The sequence below is a fragment of the Drosophila suzukii genome, chromosome 3, assembly GCF_043229965.1.
Source record: "Drosophila suzukii chromosome 3, CBGP_Dsuzu_IsoJpt1.0, whole genome shotgun sequence".
Classification (NCBI taxonomy): Eukaryota; Metazoa; Arthropoda; class Insecta; order Diptera; family Drosophilidae; genus Drosophila; species Drosophila suzukii.
Genome location: NC_092082.1, coordinates 56,938,380 through 56,963,112, shown reverse-complemented (window position 1 = coordinate 56,963,112; position 24,733 = coordinate 56,938,380).

The following is a 24,733-nucleotide window of genomic DNA, read 5'->3' as shown; positions in this document are numbered from 1 at the left end:
TACCCAACAATCTTACTGGCAGTAAGTTACTGCTAATAGCTGTGGACGTTAGTCATCGTAGTGACGAAGCGCACCAGGAGAGAGTGTGGAGGCGACTACTATACATAGCGACAGAATTGAAAATCTGCTGTGATGGTCCGATCTTAACTATTGATGCCCCAATCGAAAAACTAAGATGATTGCATATCAAGACTTAGTTTGGGAGAAAGAGCGGTGAAAGAGTAAAAGTGAAAATTTAGAATATTGGAGCTTATGGGGTCGGTGGGTATAAATGCCCCAGCTATTAAACTAATTATTTTTCTTTCTGAAAATACGCGTCGAACAACGCCTTATATGTTAAAATACGATACCTCGTTATTCCAAAAACAAGATTTTGAGTGACCTTTCAAAATGAAAATGTTTGTCCCTTTGGTTGTGGGTTTGTATGAATTCCTTTTTAGTTTAAGGGTATTGGGGACTTTATGGGTGTATTAAGAATCTCGAGATATAAAAATGTTGTTCTTCGACTTTTGAAAAAAATGATAGTTTTGCTTAAGTTGTCTTAATACAATATATTCAAAGTTATAGCTAAAAGCTTTTATTTTTACCAATTTTTTGATTATACCCGTTACTCGTAGAGTAAAAGGGTATACTAGATTCGTCGCAAAATATGTAACAGGCAGAAGGAAGCGTTTCCGACCCCATAAAGTATATATATTCTTGATCAGGATCACTAGCCGAGTCGATCTAGCCGTGTCCGTCTGTCCGTCTGTCCGTATGAACGCTGAGATCTCGGAAACTGTAGGAGCTAAAAGACTGGGATTAGGCATGCAGATTCCTGAGATTCCTGCGCAAGTTTGTTTCACCAATTTGCCACGCCCACTTTAACGCCCACAAACCGCCCACAAACTTCAAAAAACGTAAATATGAACGCGGATATCTCGGAAGCTATCAAAAATAGAGAAAAGGGATCTCAGATTTAAATTCCGCAGCCTTGTACGCAGCGCAAGTTCGTTACGCGAATATGCCACGCGCACTTCAACGCCTACAAACCGCTAGATAAAAAATGTTAACTGAAATGTAATAGTCTCCTCAGTACGTATCGATTGATTAAAAAAAATATTTCCACCCCCACTATAACGCCCACATGCCGACCAAACCTGTGGCGCAAACAATTTTTATGCTAGATAAAAAATTGTAGCTAAAATGTATTAGTCTCGTCAATACCTGTCGACTGATTCAAAAAAAAAAAAGCTTGCCACGCCCACTCTAACGCGCATAACGCTTAAATCTGTCTACCGCCCACATAACCATATATTGAGATCACGGGTAGGTGGCGCATTTTAATCTCGCCTTGCTGCTTGCATATCTCCATTTCCCTTTGGTCCCATTAGCTGAGTAACGGGTATCTGGTAGTCGAGGTACTCGACTATAGCGTTCTTCCTTGTTTTTTTTTTAACTGGTTCAAACGATTTTTTTTTAAATGTGAGATTTCTCAACTTTTTATATATAACGCTCTTTGTCATCAAAATTACCGTTTGGAAGATATTGAGCGATAAAATGTGCAATCCGTTTCATGAAAAACATTCCTTGCTTACCTTTAATTCCCAAAACTATGCAACTTAAATTTGATGAGAAAAATTAATTATTAGATACTCTTTAAGTAAAAGGAAAACAATTTGAAGTTTGTCATTTAATTAATACTAGAACAAAATAAATGTTGTACCTTGAATTTCCGATGTCTAACTACACATACTTTATTTAAGTTCCTAGAAAAAGGGTTTCTATACTTAAGTTTAGTACGACATACGGTAACCAAGTCAACTTGGCCTTGCCAACGGAAATAATTATATTGATTTTAATGATAATACAATAGCTCATACGAGTATGAGTATTACAGCATCACTTGTGCTGTAATACTCATACTCGTATGAGAACTCCGATTTTATAACTGAAACTTTGAAAGTCGAGACGCTCGTCTATTACTTTCTGTCTTGTTTTTCATGAAATTTTTAAGATCATAAGTAGTAGAATAATACGGGTCCTGGCTCACTAGGTAATAAATCATGTCAAAAAAGGGGGTGGGTTGACCCTAAATAGTCACGCATGGTTGCACACAGGTGTTTTAATGACCTAATTAGCATAAAAAGCATGTTTTGTCATGTCTTTTTCTCACCCCAAAGGTGTGTGTGTGTGAGTGGTGATGGTGATGGTGGTTCCTAACAGAATATACACAAAAACAAATGAGATCGTTTATTTAGTCAAATACTTTTTTATTTAATCATATTTGCCAATTTTTTCTCACGCGCTTATAGAAAGGAAAAACGGTTACCTTCTAAGTTTTCAAAAAATGTATGTGTTAAGGAGAAATGTGGAAAGTAGTTTAGTTTTAGAAAACTATTCGAGTTGAGCGAACCATCTAAATCGTCGTGCGAACCCTCAGGTAATTCGTGTTAATTTACATCCGAATTCGATTTGCGTAAACTTATCAAATTGATAAACAGTAAAATACTTTACTAACCGTAAAGTATAGTTGTGTGAACTTGTGAACTACACAGACATGAGTTGTGAGAACTTATCAAATTGATAAAAAGTAAAATACTTTACAGTTAAAGTAAAGTATAATAAAGTGAAAAGAACAAATGACAATACAGTACAATATTTCCAAGTCAAAAAAAAAAAACAACAAAAATGAATAAGTATTGTGCAAAGTGCAACATTACCCTATCGGATAACATATTTCGTGGAGTTATCATCTGCGACCGGAGGCGAGGAATGTTATTGAACCAGTAGATTCAAGGATTAAAAAAATCATTTCTGGATTCCACGGAAGGATTATTCACTACCTCTATGAAAATACCAACAAAGATGTCATTGATCCAACACAATTGATGGAGGAAGCAGGAGAAGCTTTTCTACCGCACCTGTACCCATTGTTGGAAAGTTATTCATCGGTGAAAAAAAATTTTTAACTTTTTGGAGAGTACGCACTTTTGAAGGAATAAAAGGAATGCATTGAAATAAAGTCATTTCAAAGTAAGATGACAATAATAAGTGCCTACTCCAATATAGAAAATGAATACAAAAAACATATGGAAAAAATTTTGGTGAGGCTGGAAGAATTCCAAGAAAGGGATAGTGGATGGACTTTACTTCATCTCATTCGATTGGAGATGAATATTAATCAATATTCACCTTTAAGAGGATCGTCATACATAAAACTACCCTCTTGTTTGGAAACTAAAAAAGCAATTATAAATTCAATAAAAGTTTCACTGGACTGGAATTTTCACTTAAGCCTGCAGATATATCCAAATTTATGGAAATAAATAAAGATATAAATGTTACACTTTTCGGATTCGACGATGGAGTTATATTTGGACCTATATTTTACTCCCCTGAAGTGAGGACAAATTCTATAAATATGTTGCTACTGGAGAAAGGATGTAAAGCACATTTTACTTGGATTAAAAATCTCTCAAAGTAAGTTGTTTTACCATATCATTTATATGTTTTTTTTTTTTTTATTTTAATCTTATAATATTTTTATGTTTTTTATATTACAAAAAATTTTTTTTTCTTTAATTTAGTTTGGTTTTCTCTTAAGTTTCGAGAGATAAATAAAAAAATGGTTCTGCCAAATTTGTTTAAATTATTCGTATAGTGAAGATGCTGCCAACCGACATTCAGAAGTCCGTGGAAAAAAAGTCTCACGCTTACCCAATATGAAGCATGCCACTTTACGGTACAGGAATATTCAAAAGGAAGTGATGGTACCAATGACAGTTTACGCTGACTTTGAATGCATCCTTCAACCCATTGACAAAAAGAAACGTTAAATCTAAATATTATAAATATACATAAACCTGTTTCATATGCAAATTATGTTTTTTGCTTCGGGATATATTAAAAAAAAAGCGATTTTTATTTTAATATACAGCGGAGTTTTTATTGCTAAAGTTCTTTCAAGTTAGATCCCCAATCTTAAACTGATTTTACAAAATGCATCATTCTTATAACTATGGCTTTTAGCGGTGACAGCGACGCGAGCAGCGAAAGTGGACTTTGATTGAGAATTTTGATTGTTTGAATATTGTTTATGTCTACCGTCGTCGATAAAGGCGTGAAAAGTGTTTATAATTCTGGTGCTGCCGATTGAAGGCGTGGGAAAGATTTGTGTCTGAGGTGTTAAATGTTTATGTCGGATTGATTTGAATAACTGCGATAGTAGGCTATGGACTTATGTTATTGACAATTGGAATAATGGGTATCTCGGGATATACAGGTTGTATGTTGGGTTTGGTATCCAGGGTATTTGCGTATACGTCACTTGCATACTTTATAAAGTGTGCACATGACAACAGTTTAGATAAGACTTTTTTAGAAAGTAGATTCAACTCAGGAATGAATTTTCTCTTATCTCTAATAGAAAATTTAACTTTTATATACGAAAACCATATTTCAAAAGCTGTTCCTATAGTAATGTCTGATGTTGAAGAAGATGATTTCAAGAAATCTAATAATCACCTTATATGTAACACTCCCCTTTTATTAGATAAAGTTATTGATCATTGTCACTTCACCGGAAAATTTAGGGATGCAGCACATAATGCGTGCAATTTAAAATATAAAGTTCCAAAATTTATTCCGGATTTCTTCCACAATTTCACCAGGTATGATTGCCATCTATTTATAAAAGATTTGGCAACTATACCTGGTGAAATAAAGGTAATTCCATTAAATAAGGAACAATATATCTCAATTTCAAAAATTATAACTATAAGTAATGGTGGCAACTTTGAAATCCGTTTTCGAGATTCGTTTCGATTTATGCCTTAGCTTCAAATCTAGATAGTGAAAAAATGTATATAGCAAGATCATTTTTCCCTAATGAAAATCATTTCAACTTAATGCGAAGAATATATGAATATTTAGATTCAGTTGAGAAATTAAAAGAAAGTAAATTACCTACTAGAGAAGCTTTTTATAGTCCCTTAACCGAAAATGAATGTTCAATTGAAAATTATACTCCGCGCAAAAGGTATGGAATAAGTTTTCTTGTAAGAATCTTAAAGATTATTTAGAATTATACTTGAAAGCAGATGTTTTATTAATGTCTGATTTCTTTGAAAACTTCCGAAGACTTTGTACTAAAATTTATTCACTCGATCCAGCACATTTTTTCACTACACCAGGATTATCATGGGAAGCTATGTTAAAATGTACTAAAATTGAATTAGATTTATTAACTGAAATAGATCAGTATAAATTTATTCAAAGTGGTATTCGTGGTGGCTTAGTACAATGTACATGTAGATATGCTAAAGCAAATAACAAATATGTTGTGTTGTGAGAAACTCCTTGTATTGGTAGTTTTAATATTCCTTATTCATTTAATGAGAACGCATCTTTTAATAGTTTCAATATTCATTATTTGTATTTGGTTTTTGTATTTAGGAGCAGCGTTAATGCCGCTTCCAACGTCAAGTTGTTTCTGATTTTACAATTTGCCTTAGGATCTAAGTAAGCCAAAGTCTTGTAGCTGCGCTGCCTACAGTTGGGCGGCAGAGAGACGGCTATGTATATCTTATGTATATCAAGTGTATTTAATTATGCTCTCTTTAGCTGGAGCGCGAGGGTCTATGTATGTACTTGAGTTTGGCTGAGCGGCCGGCGTGTGCAACAGAATGCTGACACTTGCACTTTCTTTGAGCGCGCCGATCGACTCATGTTTCGGCCACTTAGGTTTTTGACGGAGCTTTTGTTTATATAAACACTGCAACAAAGTGTTACAGTGTGTTTGATTCAAGTACTCTTGGTACAGTAGATATTCGTTATAAGTGCATACTACAGTTGAGAATTTTGATAGTACTCAAAAATCATCATATTTGATTTATTTGGATGCAAATAATTTGTATGGTTAGTCTATGTCGCAATCTTTATTTTATGGAGGTTTTGAATGGAGTTCAAGGGGAGAACTTAATAGTATAAACATTACAGAGATTGCAGATGATAGTGAATATGGATACACTTTTGAGGTAGATTTAAAATATCCTTTTAAATTGCACAATAAACACAATGATCTTCCATTTTGTTGTAATAATCAGTTACCAACAAATTCAGATAAAATAAAAAAATGAATTGCTGATTTAAGGGATAAAGAAAAATATATAATTCATTAAAAAAATTTTCAACAGTGTATATAAAATTGATTAATTCAAGAAAAAAATCATAGAGGTCTTCGCTTCTTTCAGAAGCCTTGATTAAAAACATATATTGATTTGAATACATTCCATAGAACTAATGCAAAAAAGACATTTGAAAACGATTTTTTTAAACTTTTAAATAATGCTGTCTATGGAAAAACCATGGAAAACGTGGACAATCGCGTTGATATAAAGTTAATTACTGAATGGGAAAGTGTTTCACCATCAGATTCTTCTGGCGCAAAAAGGTATTGTGGTAGATATCTTATTTCAAAGTCAAACTTCCATAGTGTAAAAAAGTTTTCATAAAACTTCTTTGCATTTCAAATGAAAAGATTAAATAAGATTAAAATTATACTATTAAAACTGAAGATTTTTTTTAAGATCTTCAGAATGATATTGAGATGAAGTTTGATACATCAGATTATTCTGATGAAAAACTTTATCTCTATAATTTAAGTGGTAGGTTCTATGTCAATGATTAGGTCTAAAAATCATCTTTTATCAACAGTTAAATGTAAAAAAGTAGTTCTCAGTTAAAATTTAAGAAAATGTATTAACCAAATATTACAATTCAGAACATTATAAAATTTGTATTTAACAGAACAATTACAATATTTTCTTGGAATTACACTCAATTTGGTATAGATAACTATAGTCAAACTATACCTCTAAATATTCTATATATATATTCTATATTTAGAGGTATAGTTTGACTATAGTTATCTATACCACCCTCTAATCTATACACTTTATTGTCATCATTACTCAAAGAATTGATTTAATGTATTCATCACTATCTTCATCTAAATTAAACGGTATAGTTTGAACATTGTTATCTATACCATCCTCACCAACAATAGTTTCATCCTCACTAGATGATCTTGGAATACATGGTTCCGGACTAACATCATCATAAAGGATTACATCGTGCTCATCATCATCATCATCGTCATTATACAAATCAAGAGAAACTTTGCCAACCTCTTTTTTATAAATGTTTTTCAGTTCTCAAAATATAAATATTATTAGTATATATAAAAATATTATTTTATATGTATTCAACTACCCTTTTTGTGTTCCATCCGAAATATTAATTTTAACTTTTTTATTAATGTTTTGGAGTTCTGAAAATATAAAAATTATTTTGTATATATATTAATTTCACTTTTTTTAATTTACTCGAACTATTATTTGCATCTTCTTTTTTTATATTCTGCAAAAACAAACATATTTCCTTACTCAATCAGATTATGATATAATATTACTATTAGTTATTTTGAAATTGGTAATATCGTTAATTGACATTTTATCTGTGCTAATTTCACTTTATTTTTTATTTAAATATTCAATCATCACTTGATCTGCTAAATTTCTCTTTCTTAAATATAACCCATTAACTCTTTCTGCTTCATCGATTTCAATTTCATGGATTTGTGGACCATCACTAAGATAACCTGGTTCTTCTTTTTCTATCTCTTCTCGTTTACTCTCTTGTTTGGAAAGAAGATCAGCATCTTTCGATATTCTTTCATAAACAATCCTATCTTTCCGTCTTCCTGCATTAATTACTGAATGGGACAAAACTTCTGCAAATTCAAAACAATTAATTCCTAACGTTGCTAGGGGGGTATTAATATTGCGTTTAGATTTTCGGTGGCGGTGGTGGCTAGATAAATATTTTAAATTTGTGCGTTTAGACTTGCTCAGACTTCGCCTAGAATGTGATCTTCTATATATATTATTATAATGGCATTTAACTCCTACCGTAGCACTTTTGTATTGGACGGTGAAGAATCTGTTTAGACCCCTTCTTCCTAAATTTATATGTCCTCCTATTCTCCTTTCATTCTCAACTACTTTTTGTTTAAAATTCTCTAATATTCCTCTCTTTGTAAATTCGATTTGTGAATTATGCATGTTTTCAGTGCTTTTTAATTTATGAGTAGTGTTTCTTTTTAAAATAAATTCTGTATCACTATCATTGATCCCCAACACTAATTCTTGTGATGTCTTACTAATTATAGGTGCTCGACTTTTTTTCCGATTTTTTATCTCCTATGTTTATACCCGTTACTCGTAGAGTAAAAGGGTATACTAGATTCGTCGGAAAGTATGTAACAGGCAGAAGGAAGCGTTCCCGACCCCATTAAGTGTATATATTCTTGATCAGCATCAATAGCCGAGAAATTCTTGAATGATGGGCGATGTAACTCAATTACAATATCTCGTTTAATCACAGCTTTATTTTATTTGGTATAAATGGTTTCTTCTCTAAAGATTGAGTTTTAATTTTTAAAACTGAGGTTGGTGCAATTATATAATTGAAAATGTTACTTTCTATTTCATTTATATCATCCACTATCTTATTAATAGTTTTCATGAGAAATTCCAATTTTTTAGAAATTTCACTCACTTTTCCCTCAATATTATTGATTCTAGATCTTAATCTAAAGATTTCTTGGTTCTGCGGTTGCTTAGAAATTTCATTAGATGTATTCTGTACTAGTTTATTTATTTCATCATCAATATACAAATTTGTTGCAATATCATTTTCATGAACGAAGGGTAGGGAATTTTTAAATCGTTTCCTCTGAACATTTAAATGTCCATCATAATCATTAAGAATACATTGGAATTTTTCTACACCTTATGTTATATCTTTTGAGTACTCTTTCTCATTTTAAAAATAACCAAACTTATCAACTGACATTTTAATTATAAAATAAATAATGAAAGAATGATATATTTATGTATGATCCACATTAATTGTTAAAACTTCTTCTTCGTTTTCACGACGTGAAAATTGACTATTTCAAAGTATTGTTCCAACTAATTGTATCTGATTAGATCGAATGATTGGTGGAGAGTTTTTTAAATGTTGGTTTATGAATTGGTTAAGATATTCCAATTTATCAAGAAGCTCTTTTAATGAATTATGTATATACTCCATTTGAGTTATCATTTTTATTACTTTACTTTTCAGCTATGATACTCTTTTATTTCGTAGTTGAAATGATTTAGTTATAGTTTCCATTTGATGTGATTTCGCTTCATTAATTTTATCATCTACATAAAATTTAATAGCCAAATCATTTCTATTTATTGGTTTTGAAAAGTTTTTAATTCTTTTTTTCTGAACATTTATGTAACCATCAGTATCTAGATATATACCTGTAAGACTCTCAACTTCCCTTTTGAAAAGCGAGGAAAAATCTCTATCATTTGAAAAGTGACCAAATTTGTCAATAGACATTTTACTATTAAACAAAATGAGAAAATATTTTCTATTTTGTTAATGTATTATTTTTGCTTCCCGCAATTCTTCTATTATTGAAAGAATTTCATTAGTATGGTTGTTATTACCAGCAGCTCTTGATGCCATTAAGAGTTGCAATCTTTCAACAAGCTCATTAACATTATCCCAATGTACATAGTTTGGTGGTATTTTTTGTAGTCTCACATACCCAGAACCAGAATATTTTTTAGAACGATTTCCTTTTATTTGACCACCTGGTTTCTTTGTGAGCACTTGTTTCAATTTAAATGTTTTTATATGATTCTAAATCATTCTTAGTATAATCCTTAAAACTATTAAGAAAACTAAAAAAGTATAGACCTGGTGATAGAGTCCATAAATTTCCACTTCCTAGGTTAGGTTAGTTTAGGGCGGCTGTCAGACTATAGTCCGACACTTTTAGACCTCTATGGGTCCATTGTGATACCGCATGATTTCGTTTTCCTTCTCTAGGGTCCCGTTTCTAGTAGTTTCAACCTGTGTTAAGCTGATCAGCATGGCTTCCACCCGGAAGATTTAATAAAGGCACTTATGCTTTTGAAGATTAATCTCCGATATTTCGGTAAGATCGTCGATGAAGGGGCTTCTTAAGTGTTTCAGTCTGAGTCTGCATAGGGCTGGGCAGAAGCAGAGAAGGTGTTCTACCGTTTCCACTTCTTCCTCATCCCTACAGCTTCTGCAGAAATCATTTTGCGGGGCTTTTAGCCGGCCGGTATGTGCGCCAACAAGCCAGTGGCCTGTAAGAGCTCGAATCAACATGCCACACTCTGTGCGGCTGAGTTTGAGTAACTCCAAGGTTTTTTTGTTGTTTATCACAGGCCATGTCTGGTGAGCGATGCGACACTGTGGTGCGTTTTGCCAATGGGTGTTGGCTAGTGTGTTGAAGTGGTTTTTTATGTATAGCTTGCAAGTAGACATGGGCATACCGACATTTTCCTCTCCTGGGAGGAGAGGCTTGGTGGTGCCCTGCCTGGCTAATTCGTCCGCTATGCAGTATCCTACGATGTCCCGGTGACCCGGAACCCAATTTAAGCCGATAGTAAACTGATTTGCCATCTCGTGGAGAGATCTGCGACAGTCTGCTATTGTACGGGAGTTGGTGTTTGTCGAGTAGATCGACTTAATAGCCGCTTGGCTGTCACTATATATGTTAAGGTGTCCTCTCTGGAGGCTAAAGTTCCCTAAACAGGTTAGTGCTTCTTTTATAGCGTGGACCTCCGCCTGAAAGACGCTACAGTGGTCCGGGAGCCTGAATGTCTTCCTGATATCTAATTGTTCGGAGTATACACCTCCGCCAACGAGTCCTTCTAATTTGGAGCCGTCTGTATAAAAACAGATTGCGTCCGTCGTGCCCGTTCGGTCCTGTTTCCATTCCTCTCTATCAGGAATCAGGGCCTCAAAGGGTGTGTGACTATATTCAATGGATTTGCATAGATCCGTGATCTTCGGAATCGATTTATCATGCTGGAGAATTTTAGCATGGCCATAAAATGGGGGTTTCCACTGCCCTGTGTCCCTCAGTCGAATAGCTGCCGATTTAGCCCTTTCCATGCCTGCTAAGTCCGGGCTAGGGAGGTTCAAGATCGCATTCAGCGCTTCATTCGGGGTGGTTCGAAGGCCTTCACTAATACACAACGACGCCATTCGCTGTACTTTGTTTAGAGGAGTCAGTTTGCATTGTTTGTGCAAGGCGGTCCACCACAGAGCCACTCCGTACAGTAGGATTGGCTTGACTACCGCTGTGTATATCCAGTTAACTATTCTAGGGGACATGCCCCATCTTAGCCAGATTGCTTTTTTTCTTTCTTGGTTGTTTAAGCCCGATTTGAGGCGTTTATTTAGTACTAACCCCAAGTACCTGGCGTGATCCCTAAAAGAGAGATTACAATTGTTTAAAATGGGTGGGTTAAGTTGTGGAATTTTGTACCTATTTGTAAATAGAACAAGTTCTGTTTTCGAGGGATTTACCCCGAGTCCGTTCACCAAGTGTTTGTGGATATTTTCCATTAAAGATGATGGCGTCGTCGTCTGCGTATGCCACGACCTTACAACCTCCACCCTCCAGAATCCGCAGTAGTTTATTTACTGCGATATTACACAAAAGGGGTGATAGTACACCTCCTTGCGGGGTGCCTCTGTTCACTAGTCTAGTCTGGGTTGAGGTCCCTTGTGTGGCTGTGACCATTCTGTTTATCAGCAATTTATGGATTAGCCTCACCATTGGCGGCTCAACCCCTAGTTCTGTGAGAGATTCTGTTACAGCAGTGGGGCGCACGTTATTGAAGGCTCCCTCTATATCCAGGAAGGCGATCAGTGTGTATTCCTTGATGTTGAGTGATTTCTCGATGCTGCTTACCACCGAGTGTAGCGCCGATTCGGTTGACTTACCTTTGGTGTAAGCGTGCTGTGCTTCTGATATTTGTGTCGGGTCTACGGTGGCCCTTATGTGTAGGCTTATCATTCTTTCAAAGCTCTTAGGCAGGAATGATGTTAGGCTTATTGGCCTAAAATCCTTTGCTGTGGTGTGAGTGGCCTTCCCTGCCTTGGGAATGAAAACCACCTTTGTTTCTTGCCACGCTGTTGGTAGTTCTCCTACCGTCAGGATGGACTGGAATTTTTTTTCAACCAGTTTATGGCTATTTGTCCTGTTTGTTGGATGTGAGTCGGTGTTATCCCGACCGGTCCCGGCGATTTGTATGGTTTGAATTTATGAATGGACCATTTCATGTTCATGTTGTTTCATGTCGATTCCCTCTCCTGCTCCTCTTTTAGGAGGATGACCTGTTTGTTAGCTCCCCGGGAAGTGAGCGTCTAGGAGCAGGTCCAAGGACTCTTTACTGGAGTCTGACCATGATCCATTTGCTTTTTGAAGATAGCCCAAGGGCGCGGCTGTCTTAGAGAGTATTTTCCTGAGCCTTGCGGCATCAGTTGCTTTTTCTATGTCAGAGCAGGAGGTCTTCCATGCCGTTCGTTTTGCTCTTCTAATGGCCTTTTTGTAAGAGGCTAGTTCATACTTGTAGTTCATCCAGTTAATGTCCTCATTTCCCGCCTTTGCTCTGTTAAACAGGCATCTGCAGTTGGTTCTGAGGATTGATAGTTGTTGGGTCCACCGGGGGGTTTTTTCCTTCCCCTTGGTTTCCCTGTGGGTCATTCCACTTTGAGTGCAGTGTTGCATGCCTCTGTGAATTTATATACTGTTCCGTCCAGCTCCTGTGGCTGTGTGATGCTTTCTGATGGTTCCATTGGGAGGATATTCGTCAGAACTTCTTTGTACCTGTGCCAGTCGGCTCGTCTGGGGTTAGCGAAGCTGATCGGCAAGGGCGAATCAAGGGACAATACAGTTTCTATGAATCTATGGTCCGGAAAGGAGTGCTCGTCAGAGACTGCCCAGTTTTTGACTGCGCCTACGAGTGAATCTGATACCAATGGTAGATCTGTGATCGTTTGTCAAGCTTTAGTTATGAATGTAGGGACATTGCCCCTATTGCATAAGAATAGGTTCGAATTTAGAATAAAATCAAAAAGAGACTCACATCTGTCGTTGTTGTTTGGGCAACCGCACTGGGTGTGATGGGAGTTGGCGTCACAGCCTATACCAAACCTTTCCTGAGCTTTTCGCATTCCTCTGCCAGTCCTCTGACCAGCGCATCTGGGGGGTTTTCCTTTTTAAAGGCCATGTAGGCCGATAGGACCCTTATCGAGCCACTTTGCAGCTCCAGGCTTACTGCGGTGTTGTCTCCGTTGCTGTAATTGCGAAGTAGAAATATACTAAGATGCCTTTTGTCTAATATGCAGGTTCGAGTTTTACCTTCTTTGGGGTGAAGCATAACTGGGAGTGGGTTTGTGTAAAGCAACTATTTAGATGCGGCTGAACAACTCGCATCGTCGGTATTGCTTCGTTGCAAAATACCCGCTGGCTGTCCGGGACTGTTTATTTACGTCCAAGATTCCGTGTTTGACTTATCCCACCAGCTTATTCACCTGCGACCCGCTCGGTTGCCCCAGCTAGGCGACTTTGGAACCATCTCACAAGTTCCTCAGCCGAGGATTATAATGTTTAAACAAGATGATTTAAATATGCATCATATATATCGTGATCATGTAAATACTAATATGTCCTATGATTCATTTATGAAAATTTGACAAAAGTGTTGGAGTGATAAATTCGTATTCCTCATAATAAGTAAAGATAACGATATGGAAAAACGAATAATATAATAATAAATTTATAGTTATTTGAGAATATAAGTTTCATTCTGTAAGCTATACTTTCACAGTACATTATTAGATTCCAAAATGAGTAGATCATTCACTCTTACATTAAATGGCAATGAACCCATTACAAACATTTCTTATTTCCCACCCAATGAACTGACAAATGGTGAATATGAGTGTGCACCCATTGCCTTTCATATGTACAACACTTTATCCAATGTTGATATAAATAATAATCTATTTCATATTGGTGATAAAGAAATTCAACTTCCAATAGGATCATATAAACTCAATGATATTTATGATTTTTAAAAAAATAAACTAAAAGATTAAGATCTTGAGAAAAAATTTCAAATGCAGAGTAATAATATCACACTTCAAGTTCATATTACAACTACCAAGGAACCTAATTATTTTAATATAAACAACTCCATTGGACAATTGCTTGGTTTCAATAAAAAAATAATTTACCCCAACTTGAAAGAAACATATATATCTGATCAACGTGTCAACATTTTAAAAATAAACACAATACGCTTAGTATGTAATATTGTACGGGGATCATATATTGATAGTAGACAGGATCATTCATTATACGAATTTGGGATTAATGTCCCACCGGGCTATAAATTGAATATCACATCACACAATCTTATTTACTTACCAGTCAATACTAGAGAAATAAGTACACTCTCTATACATATAACTGATCAGAACGGTGAACTAATAAATTTACGTGGTGAAAACTATACAATTCGTTTAAATTTAAGATTAATTCAATGATTATATACAATAAAAGAGGTCATACTTACCATCATCAGCACACTTTAAAACATAAATTTATAGGGAGAGGATCGAAACCAAAAAGACAAACACTTACCTTAAAAAATAAGTTAATTCTTAAATCACTGGGCTTCAAATGGCGAGATTAACTAAAGTTATGGGGTTGAATGAAATATTGGCAGAACGAGAAAACCCTTTCTCTGATGATAGTATATCAAAGAAAGAATATCACAGTTATTCACCGTATCAACAATCATTTAAACCATATGATGAGATTAAATTTAAAATCCAAAATAATGATTTATATGTACTCGCCCATGAGAGTCTTCTAAATTTTCAAGGAGATATTACCATAATTAAGGAAGGGGGAGCGGTAGAAACTCAAAATGTTATTGCGAGAATGAGAAATAATTGTATGGCATACTTTTTAGATGAAATACGCTATGAAATCAATGGTGTTGAAATAGATTGAACAAGATTTAGTGGTATTACTTCTACAATAAAAAACTTTGTTTCTTTAAATCAATTTGAAAGCAAGAGACTTTACAATTCTGGATGGAGTGGAGGACCCGTTTTCAATTTAACCCCCCACTTCAACTTTTCAATACCCCCTAAAAACCTACTTGGATTTGCTGAAGATTTCAAAAAAGTATTATTAAATTGTAAACATGAACAAGTACTATTAATATCAAAAAATTTTAATGATGTACTTGAGCAAGATAAATTTGAGAGTGCACAATTAATCGGAAAATATAGATTTTTTTTACCTATGCCAAACATATACTCATATTCCAAAACATCTAATACGTGATAACGCGAATATGATTATAATGTTTAAACAAGATGATTTAAATATGCGTCATATATATCGTGATCATGTAAATACTGATATGTCCTATGATTCATTTATGAAAATTTGTCAAAAGTGTTGGAGTGATAAATACGGATTCCTCATAATAAGTAAAGATAACGATATGGAAAAGGGAAGATACAGGAAGGGTTTTAATGAATTTATAATTGTTTGAGAATATAAGTTTCATTCTGTAAGCTATATTTTCACAGTACATTATTAGACCCCAAAATGAGTAGATCATTCACTCTTACATTAAATGGCAATGAACCCATTACAAACATTTCTTATTTCCCACCCATTGAACTGACAAATGGTGAATATGAGTGTGCACTCATTGACTTTCATATGTACAATTCTATACCCAATGTTGATAAAAATAATAATCTATTTCATATTGGTGATAAAGTAATTCAACTTCCAATCGGGTCATATGAACTCAATGATATTTATGATTTTCTAAAAAATAAACTAAAAGATTATGATCTTGAGAAAACATTTCAAATGGAGAGTAATAATAACACACTTCAAGTTCATATTACAACTACCAAGGAACCTATTTATTTTAATAGAAACAACTCCATTGGACAATTGCTTGGTTTCAATAAAAAAATAATTTACCCCGACTTGAAAAATACATATATATCTGATCAACCTGTCAACATTTTAAAAATAAACACAATACGCTTAGTATGTAATATTGTAAGCGGCTCATATATTGATAGTAGACAAGATCATTCATTATACGAATTTGGAATTAATGTTCCACCAGGCTATAAAATGAATATCACACCACACAATCTTATTTACTTACCAGTCAACACTAGAGAAATAAGTACACTCTCTATTCACATAACTGATCAGAACGGTGAATTAATAAATTTATGCGGTGAAAACTATACAATTCGTTTACACTTAAGATTAATACAATGATTGTATACAATAAAAGAGGTGATACTTACCATCATCAGCACACTTTAAAACATAAAGTTAGAGGAAGAGGATCGAAACCAAAAAGACACACACTTACATTAAAAAATAAGTTAATTCTTAAATCACTGGGCTTCAAATGGCGAGATTAACTAAAGTTATGGGGTTGAATGAAATATTGGGATCATATATTGATAGTAGACAGGATCATTCATTATACGAATTTGGGATTAATGTCCCACCGGGCTATAAATTGAATATCACATCACACAATCTTATTTACTTACCAGTCAATACTAGAGAAATAAGTACACTCTCTATACATATAACTGATCAGAACGGTGAACTAATAAATTTACGTGGTGAAAACTATACAATTCGTTTAAATTTAAGATTAATTCAATGATTATATACAATAAAAGAGGTCATACTTACCATCATCAGCACACTTTAAAACATAAATTTATAGGGAGAGGATCGAAACCAAAAAGACAAACACTTACCTTAAAAAATAAGTTAATTCTTAAATCACTGGGCTTCAAATGGCGAGATTAACTAAAGTTATGGGGTTGAATGAAATATTGGCAGAACGAGAAAACCCTTTCTCTGATGATAGTATATCAAAGAAAGAATATCACAGTTATTCACCGTATCAACAATCATTTAAACCATATGATGAGATTAAATTTAAAATCCAAAATAATGATTTATATGTACTCGCCCATGAGAGTCTTCTAAATTTTCAAGGAGATATTACCATAATTAAGGAAGGGGGAGCGGTAGAAACTCAAAATGTTATTGCGAGAATGAGAAATAATTGTATGGCATACTTTTTAGATGAAATACGCTATGAAATCAATGGTGTTGAAATAGATTGAACAAGATTTAGTGGTATTACTTCTACAATAAAAAACTTTGTTTCTTTAAATCAATTTGAAAGCAAGAGACTTTACAATTCTGGATGGAGTGGAGGACCCGTTTTCAATTTAACCCCCCACTTCAACTTTTCAATACCCCCTAAAAACCTACTTGGATTTGCTGAAGATTTCAAAAAAGTATTATTAAATTGTAAACATGAACAAGTACTATTAATATCAAAAAATTTTAATGATGTACTTGAGCAAGATAAATTTGAGAGTGCACAATTAATCGGAAAATATAGATTCTTTTTACCTATGCCAAACATATACTCATATTCCAAAACATCTAATACGTGATAACGCGAATATGATTATAATGTTTAAACAAGATGATTTAAATATGCGTCATATATATCGTGATCATGTAAATACTGATATGTCCTATGATTCATTTATGAAAATTTGTCAAAAGTGTTGGAGTGATAAATACGGATTCCTCATAATAAGTAAAGATAACGATATGGAAAAGGGAAGATACAGGAAGGGTTTTAATGAATTTATAATTGTTTGAGAATATAAGTTTCATTCTGTAAGCTATATTTTCACAGTACATTATTAGACCCCAAAATGAGTAGATCATTCACTCTTACATTAAATGGCAATGAACCCATTACAAACATTTCTTATTTCCCACCCATTGAACTGACAAATGGTGAATATGAGTGTGCACTCATTGACTTTCATATGTACAATTCTATACCCAATGTTGATAAAAATAATAATCTATTTCATATTGGTGATAAAGTAATTCAACTTCCAATCGGGTCATATGAACTCAATGATATTTATGATTTTCTAAAAAATAAACTAAAAGATTATGATCTTGAGAAAACATTTCAAATGGAGAGTAATAATAACACACTTCAAGTTCATATTACAACTACCAAGGAACCTATTTATTTTAATAGAAACAACTCCATTGGACAATTGCTTGGTTTCAATAAAAAAATAATTTACCCCGACTTGAAAAATACATATATATCTGATCAACCTGTCAACATTTTAAAAATAAACACAATACGCTTAGTATGTAATATTGTAAGCGGCTCATATATTGATAGTAGACAAGATCATTCATTATACGAATTTGGAATTAATGTTCCACCAGGCTATAAAATGAATATCACACCACACAATCTTATTTACTTACCAGTCAACACTAGAGAAATAAGTACACTCTCTATTCACATAACTGATCAGAACGGTGAATTAATAAATTTATGCGGTGAAAACTATACAATTCGTTTACACTTAAGATTAATACAATGATTGTATACAATAAAAGAGGTGATACTTACCATCATCAGCACACTTTAAAACATAAAGTTAGAGGAAGAGGATCGAAACCAAAAAGACACACACTTACATTAAAAAATAAGTTAATTCTTAAATCACTGGGCTTCAAATGGCGAGATTAACTAAAGTTATGGGGTTGAATGAAATATTGGCAGAACGAGAAAACCCTTTCTCTGATGATAGTATATCAAAGAAAGAATATCACAGTTATTCACCGTATCAACAATCATTTAAACCATATGATGGGATAAAATTTAAAATCCAAAATAATGATTTATATGTACTCGCCCATGAGAGTCTTCTAAATTTTCAAGGAGATATTACCCTAATTAAGGAAGGGGGAGCGGTAGAAACTTAAAATGTAATGGGGAGGATGAGAAATAATTGTATGGCATACTTTTTAGATGAAATACGTTATAAAATAAATGGTGTTGAGCTAGATAGAACACGATTTAGTCGTATTACTTCTACAATAAAAAACTTTGTTTCTTTAAATCAATTTGAAAGCAAGAGACTTTACAATTCTTCTAATTTACTCGGATTTGCTGAAGATTTCAAAAAAGTATTTTTGTTAACATGAACTACTACTATTAATTTAAAAAAATTTTAATGATGTACTTGAGCAAGATAAATTTGAGAGTGCACAATTATATATATATGATGGACGTTGATGCACTACGAGCAGTACAAACAAGTGGCCCAACGACACCAAGCACGTGCTTGTTACGCGCGGGGCCCTTTTATCAATTTGGGAAAAAAATACGAGTTCGCGAGGAAGATACAAAAAACAAATAGAGACGGGACACAAATGAAAATAAAAGAAGCATCTAAGAATGAAGCAAATGAGTTAAAATATTAGTTTTTAATACCGGGATAGAAGTTGAAGTGCAAATTAAATGATAAAGGTTGTTATAATTATTACATAGAACGCGAAAGGGCTCGTGCAGACAAAAATTAGATGTACATCGTGGCAAATTTAGGGGATAATAATTTCGTGTTAGTCTAACAGGAACATTGAAAGTTAGGCGGTTTACAAGTTCTACAGAATCAATATCACCTCTTATAAGATTTTGCATAAAAATAGTACCAAGCATTGTTTTACGATTTGCAAGGGTAGGTAAATTAAGCAATAGTAATCTACTCTGATAGGAAGGTAGCCTTATGTTTTGATCCCAGTTCAAACTACGAAGGGCAAAAAGAAGAAATTTTTTTTGTACCGACTCAATACGGTCAATATGCACTTGATATTGTGGACTCCAAACCGAAGAACAATATTCCATAATAGGACGGACAAGGGAGGTATATAATAATTTGGTTGTATAAGGGTCATCAAATTCTTTTGACCAACGCTTTATAAACCCAAGAACACTCATGGCCTTGCTGACAGTGGACATTATGTGGCAGTCAAATTTAAGTTTTGGGTCCAGAAGAACGCCTAAGTCATTAACTGAATATATACGGTCGAGTGGCGTAGAATTAATCGGAAAATATCATCTCAATATGACTAATATTACATGGAAAATTCCTCATATAACACCCAGCGATTCAACGAAAATTAAAATGTATGATATTATAAAAAGTGGGACCAATCTACCGATTGCATTCCGTGGTTGGGATACATACATTACCCCTGAACTAAGTAATGGAACAGATCATGTTTGGAATGTTAAATTAGCTGCTAAACGAGAACCTCCACGATTTGCTTTAATTGGATTTAAAGATAACCACAATCTGATTACAAACAATTTAAGAAATTTAGGGGTCTACTTAAACTCTGATACATATCCCTACGATGACTTAAGCTTGGACTTTGAAAAAGATAGATTTGCTCACCTATATGAAATGTATTGCACGTTTCAAACCAGCTACTATAACCGAAGTGAATCTCCTTTACTATCACCTACAGAGTTTAAAACTAAAGCTCCTATTATTGTAATAGACTTATCTTATCAAAATGAAATGGTTAAATCGGGACCCATTGATGTTAGGATTTTAATTGAACTTACCAAGCCCACTATCGAAAATGTTCAAGTATATTGCGTGCTCATACATGATCGTTTAGTTGAATACTCGTATAACCCGTTGAATGGTCTAGTTCAGCGGATTGTCTAACAATTAATCAATCAATCATGAGTGAAGACATTGTTGCAATTGATGTTCAAGGATTTCTTGGGAATAATAAAAAATTTATTCTAAAAGAAATTGGAGTCGTATTCAAAAACGAGACAATCTTGAATTCTTACTTTATCATACACTCTCCACATAATTTTAATGAACTGAATAAAAAATGTAGAAAAACAGCTCCTTGGCTAACAAAAAACATCATAAAGGAATCACAAATGTATTTAAAGAAATAATTAGAAAAAAGGAAGTAATTTGTAAGGGATATCAAAAAAGGTTATTCCTACAAAAAAATTTTTAAAATCGATGATGTAATTAACATTGATGAAATTGGTTGTCCCTCTCTAAAAAGAACGGATGGAAATCACTTTCCATATTGTTCATTACATGCTCGGGATGGTGTCTGTTCTCTCAACAATGCTCATAAAACCTTAAACTTTTACACAAACGAAAACTCCTAAACACCTTATCACCATATATTCACATTTTGAGAGTCGGGAAAAGAAGTTTACGAAATGACTGATTCTATTAACAATCTTAATATACCGACTTATTCTTCTTTAAAGAATAAAATTAATTTATTTATTAATACATTTGGAAATATGATTTCAAAAGAGGACTTGAAATTACGACTGGAGTCAAGGAAGATGTTTATGGGTATTGACGTAGAGGTGTTTATAAAAACAACATTTGGAGAACATTTAAATTTATTTAAATTTTCTAATGATAATATAGAAACTTGTTCTTGTTTTCATTTTGTATTTCAACAATAAAGAGTTAGAAAATTAATTTCATTATATGTTAAAATTCTGAAATAAAGAGAGAACCAAAAAAAAAAAACTGTCGAGTGTGGGTCTGTCATCAGCTGTTGCATTTTTTAACATATGTTTTCTCAGTATAATACAATGATTTATCTCTATCAAACTTTAGTTTAAGATAAACATTCAGACTATTACGTTGAAAGAAAAAAATGTTTTCCTCAAAAATTGAGGAGTTCTTAAAGGAGCATGGAAGTGAGATCTTCAAGGAACATATTACGAAAATTAAATCATTTCATACATTTTTTAAAGATGTAGAAGCCACCCCAGTAAATAATTCCAAGTATGGAGAACACCTATCATCATGTGCTTGGGCATATGATGATTGTAAAGTTCGACCTGACACTTGCAGGTGTATGCATGTTGAAAAGAAAGAAGAAGATGCCTTAAAATTGATGGAAAGATGCATTAATTTATTTAAAAAACTAAATGGAAACTAATTTACCACGAATATGATTAAATAAAATTGTATATGACTAAATAAACGATCTCATTTTTCGTGTATATTCTGTTAGGAACCGCCACCACCTCCACCTCCACTATAGAATTGAAACATTTAAGATTACCCTTTCCTTAACTTAATACAAGTTAGAAGCAACATAATTTAGATATTCACGCTCACATTCCCATCTAATGCTCGCTAAAGAGGGTGAGGATCTCGAACTCACGCTTGTTTCACACCACAAAAGTATGCGGTCTAATATCCCTCAAACCAACACCTTTTGACGACAAGACCGAAGACAGGTTCACTAACAGGTACACTAACAGATATCATCTACAACCCTAATTGAATCAACAAAACGGCCACGCATAATAAAACAACTTCCCCCTCCTCCTCGTCATCGACCTAAATATCCTTTTACAAATTCCTACGCATGACAAAACCCCCTTCTCACACACCTACACACCCTATTCGGGTAAAGATCACTCTAAGCAACCACAAATTCCTACGCAGGACAAAACAACCCTCACACACAAGCAATCACAAATTCCTACGCATGACAAAACGCCTCTCTCTCACACTCCTTCACACTCTATTCGGGTAAAGATCACTCTAAACAACCACACATTTTTTCGCATGACAAAACACCCCTCACACACACACACCTTTGGGGTGAGAAAGAGACAAGACAAGACAAGACATGACAAAACACCCCACCCGCACTTTCACCATTTCTTTGGGGTGATCCTCACCCCCACCCCCTGTTCCTCACTTTTATTACTTAATTATCCCAATTGGGTCATTAAAACACCTGTGTGCAACCATGCGTGACTAATTAGGGTCACCCCTGCCCCCTTTTTTGACATGATTTATTACTTAATTATGCTGTGTGACTAATTAGTGTCACCCCAACCGCCTTTTTTGACATGATTTATTACCTAGTGAGCCAGGACCCGTATTTATACCCGTTACTCGTAGAATAAAAGGGTATACTAGATTCGTCGGAAAGTATGTAACAGGCAGAAGGAAGCGTTTCCGACCCCATAAAGTATATATATTCTTGATCAGGATCACTAGCCGAGTCGATCTAGCCATGTCCGTCTGTCCGTCTGTCTGTCCGGATGAACGCTGAGATCTCGGAAACTATGAGAGCTAGGCTATTCAGATTTGGCGTACAGATTCCTGAGCTTCTTTCGCAGCGCAAGTTTGTTTCAGTAGACTGCCACGCCCACTCTAACGCCCACAAACCGCCCAAAACTGTAAGTCCTACAGTTTTGATGCTAGATAGAAAATTTTACCTGAAATGTATTATTCTCATCAATACCTATCGATTGACCTAAAAAAAAGTTTGCCACGCCCACTTAAACGCCCACAAACCGCGAAAACCTGTGACGCCCACAATTTGCATGCTAGATAAAAAATTTTAACTGAAATGTATTGGTGTCGTCAATACCTATCGATTGATCCAAAAATAAATTTGCCACGCCCACTCTAACGCCCATAACGCTTAAATCTGTCTACCGCCGGTAGGTGGCGCATTTTAATCTCGCTTTGCTGCTTGCATATCTCCATTTCCCTTTGAGTAACGGGTATCTGATAGTCGAGGTACTCGACTATAGCGTTCTTCCTTGTTTTCTACTACTGTCATACTCTCACCCCATTACATATTTTCTTTTGATATTCTAAATGCATATCATAAAAAAAGATTTGATAGAATGTTGTTTTAGACGGTGTGCAACGACTTCTAAAATTTTAAGACGTTTCCTATATTCGCCTAGATGCCATATACTTTATTCTTTAACTTTGGCAGTTTGTTAAACAATAGTGATTACCATTTTTATAGCCGTTACTCGTAAACTAAAAGCGAATACTAGATTCGTTGGAAAGTATGCAACAGGTTGAAGTAAGCGTTTCCGACCCCATTAAGTATATATATTCTTGATCAGGATCGCTAGCCGAGTCGATCTAGCCATATCCGTCTGTCTGTCCGCCCGGATGAACGCTGAGATCTCGGATCTCACCCACTCTAACGGCCACAAGCCTCCTAAACTTGTGGCGCCCACAATTTTCATGATAGAAATTTTAACTGTAATTTATTATTCGCGTCCATACCTATCGATTGACCCAAATAAAGTTTGCCACGCCCACGCTAACGCCCATAACGCTTAAATCTGTCTGCCGCCCTCATAACCATAGGGTGCACATTACAATTTCGGTTTGCTGCTTGCATATCTTCATCTCCCTTTGGTCCCTTTAGCTGAGTAACGGTTATCTGAGGTACTCGACTATAGCGTTCGTTTTTGTTAAGTTCGGAAGTCATTCAAAAAATCAATATCCCTGGAAGGCGCATTTGCCACTTCAAATTAATAGGCAATACCATGATAGCCTAAACCATCATTTAATAGACCATAACTTCTATATATGCGAATTGCTCTATGCCAATATAGCCTTTAATCTTCAAAATTATAAAATATTATCGCTATTTCAATGTGAATAAAGAGTAAAAGTCCGAACACGAACACAGAAGCTATAAACTCAGAAAAAAAGTCATGTATTTCGTGCTTTAAAAAAGTATTTTCGGTTTGTAAACTTCGCCAAGCATGGAAGATACAGAACCCGAGAACAAAATGCTGCTTTCAAGCATGATTTTTCAAGACCGAAAATACTAGGTTTCAGAACCTTTCGGTCTACAATTAAGAATTAATAGTTCTTAAACCGAATCATATTTGTACTTAACATAATAACGATTTAAAATTTAAGTTAGAAAGTGGTAGGTATGACTTAAGAACGAATAATTCTTTAATCAATATTAATATATTGTAAATTTAAATTTGTTTTTAATTATATGCTAGTAAGAGATAAGTATTGGAAACTG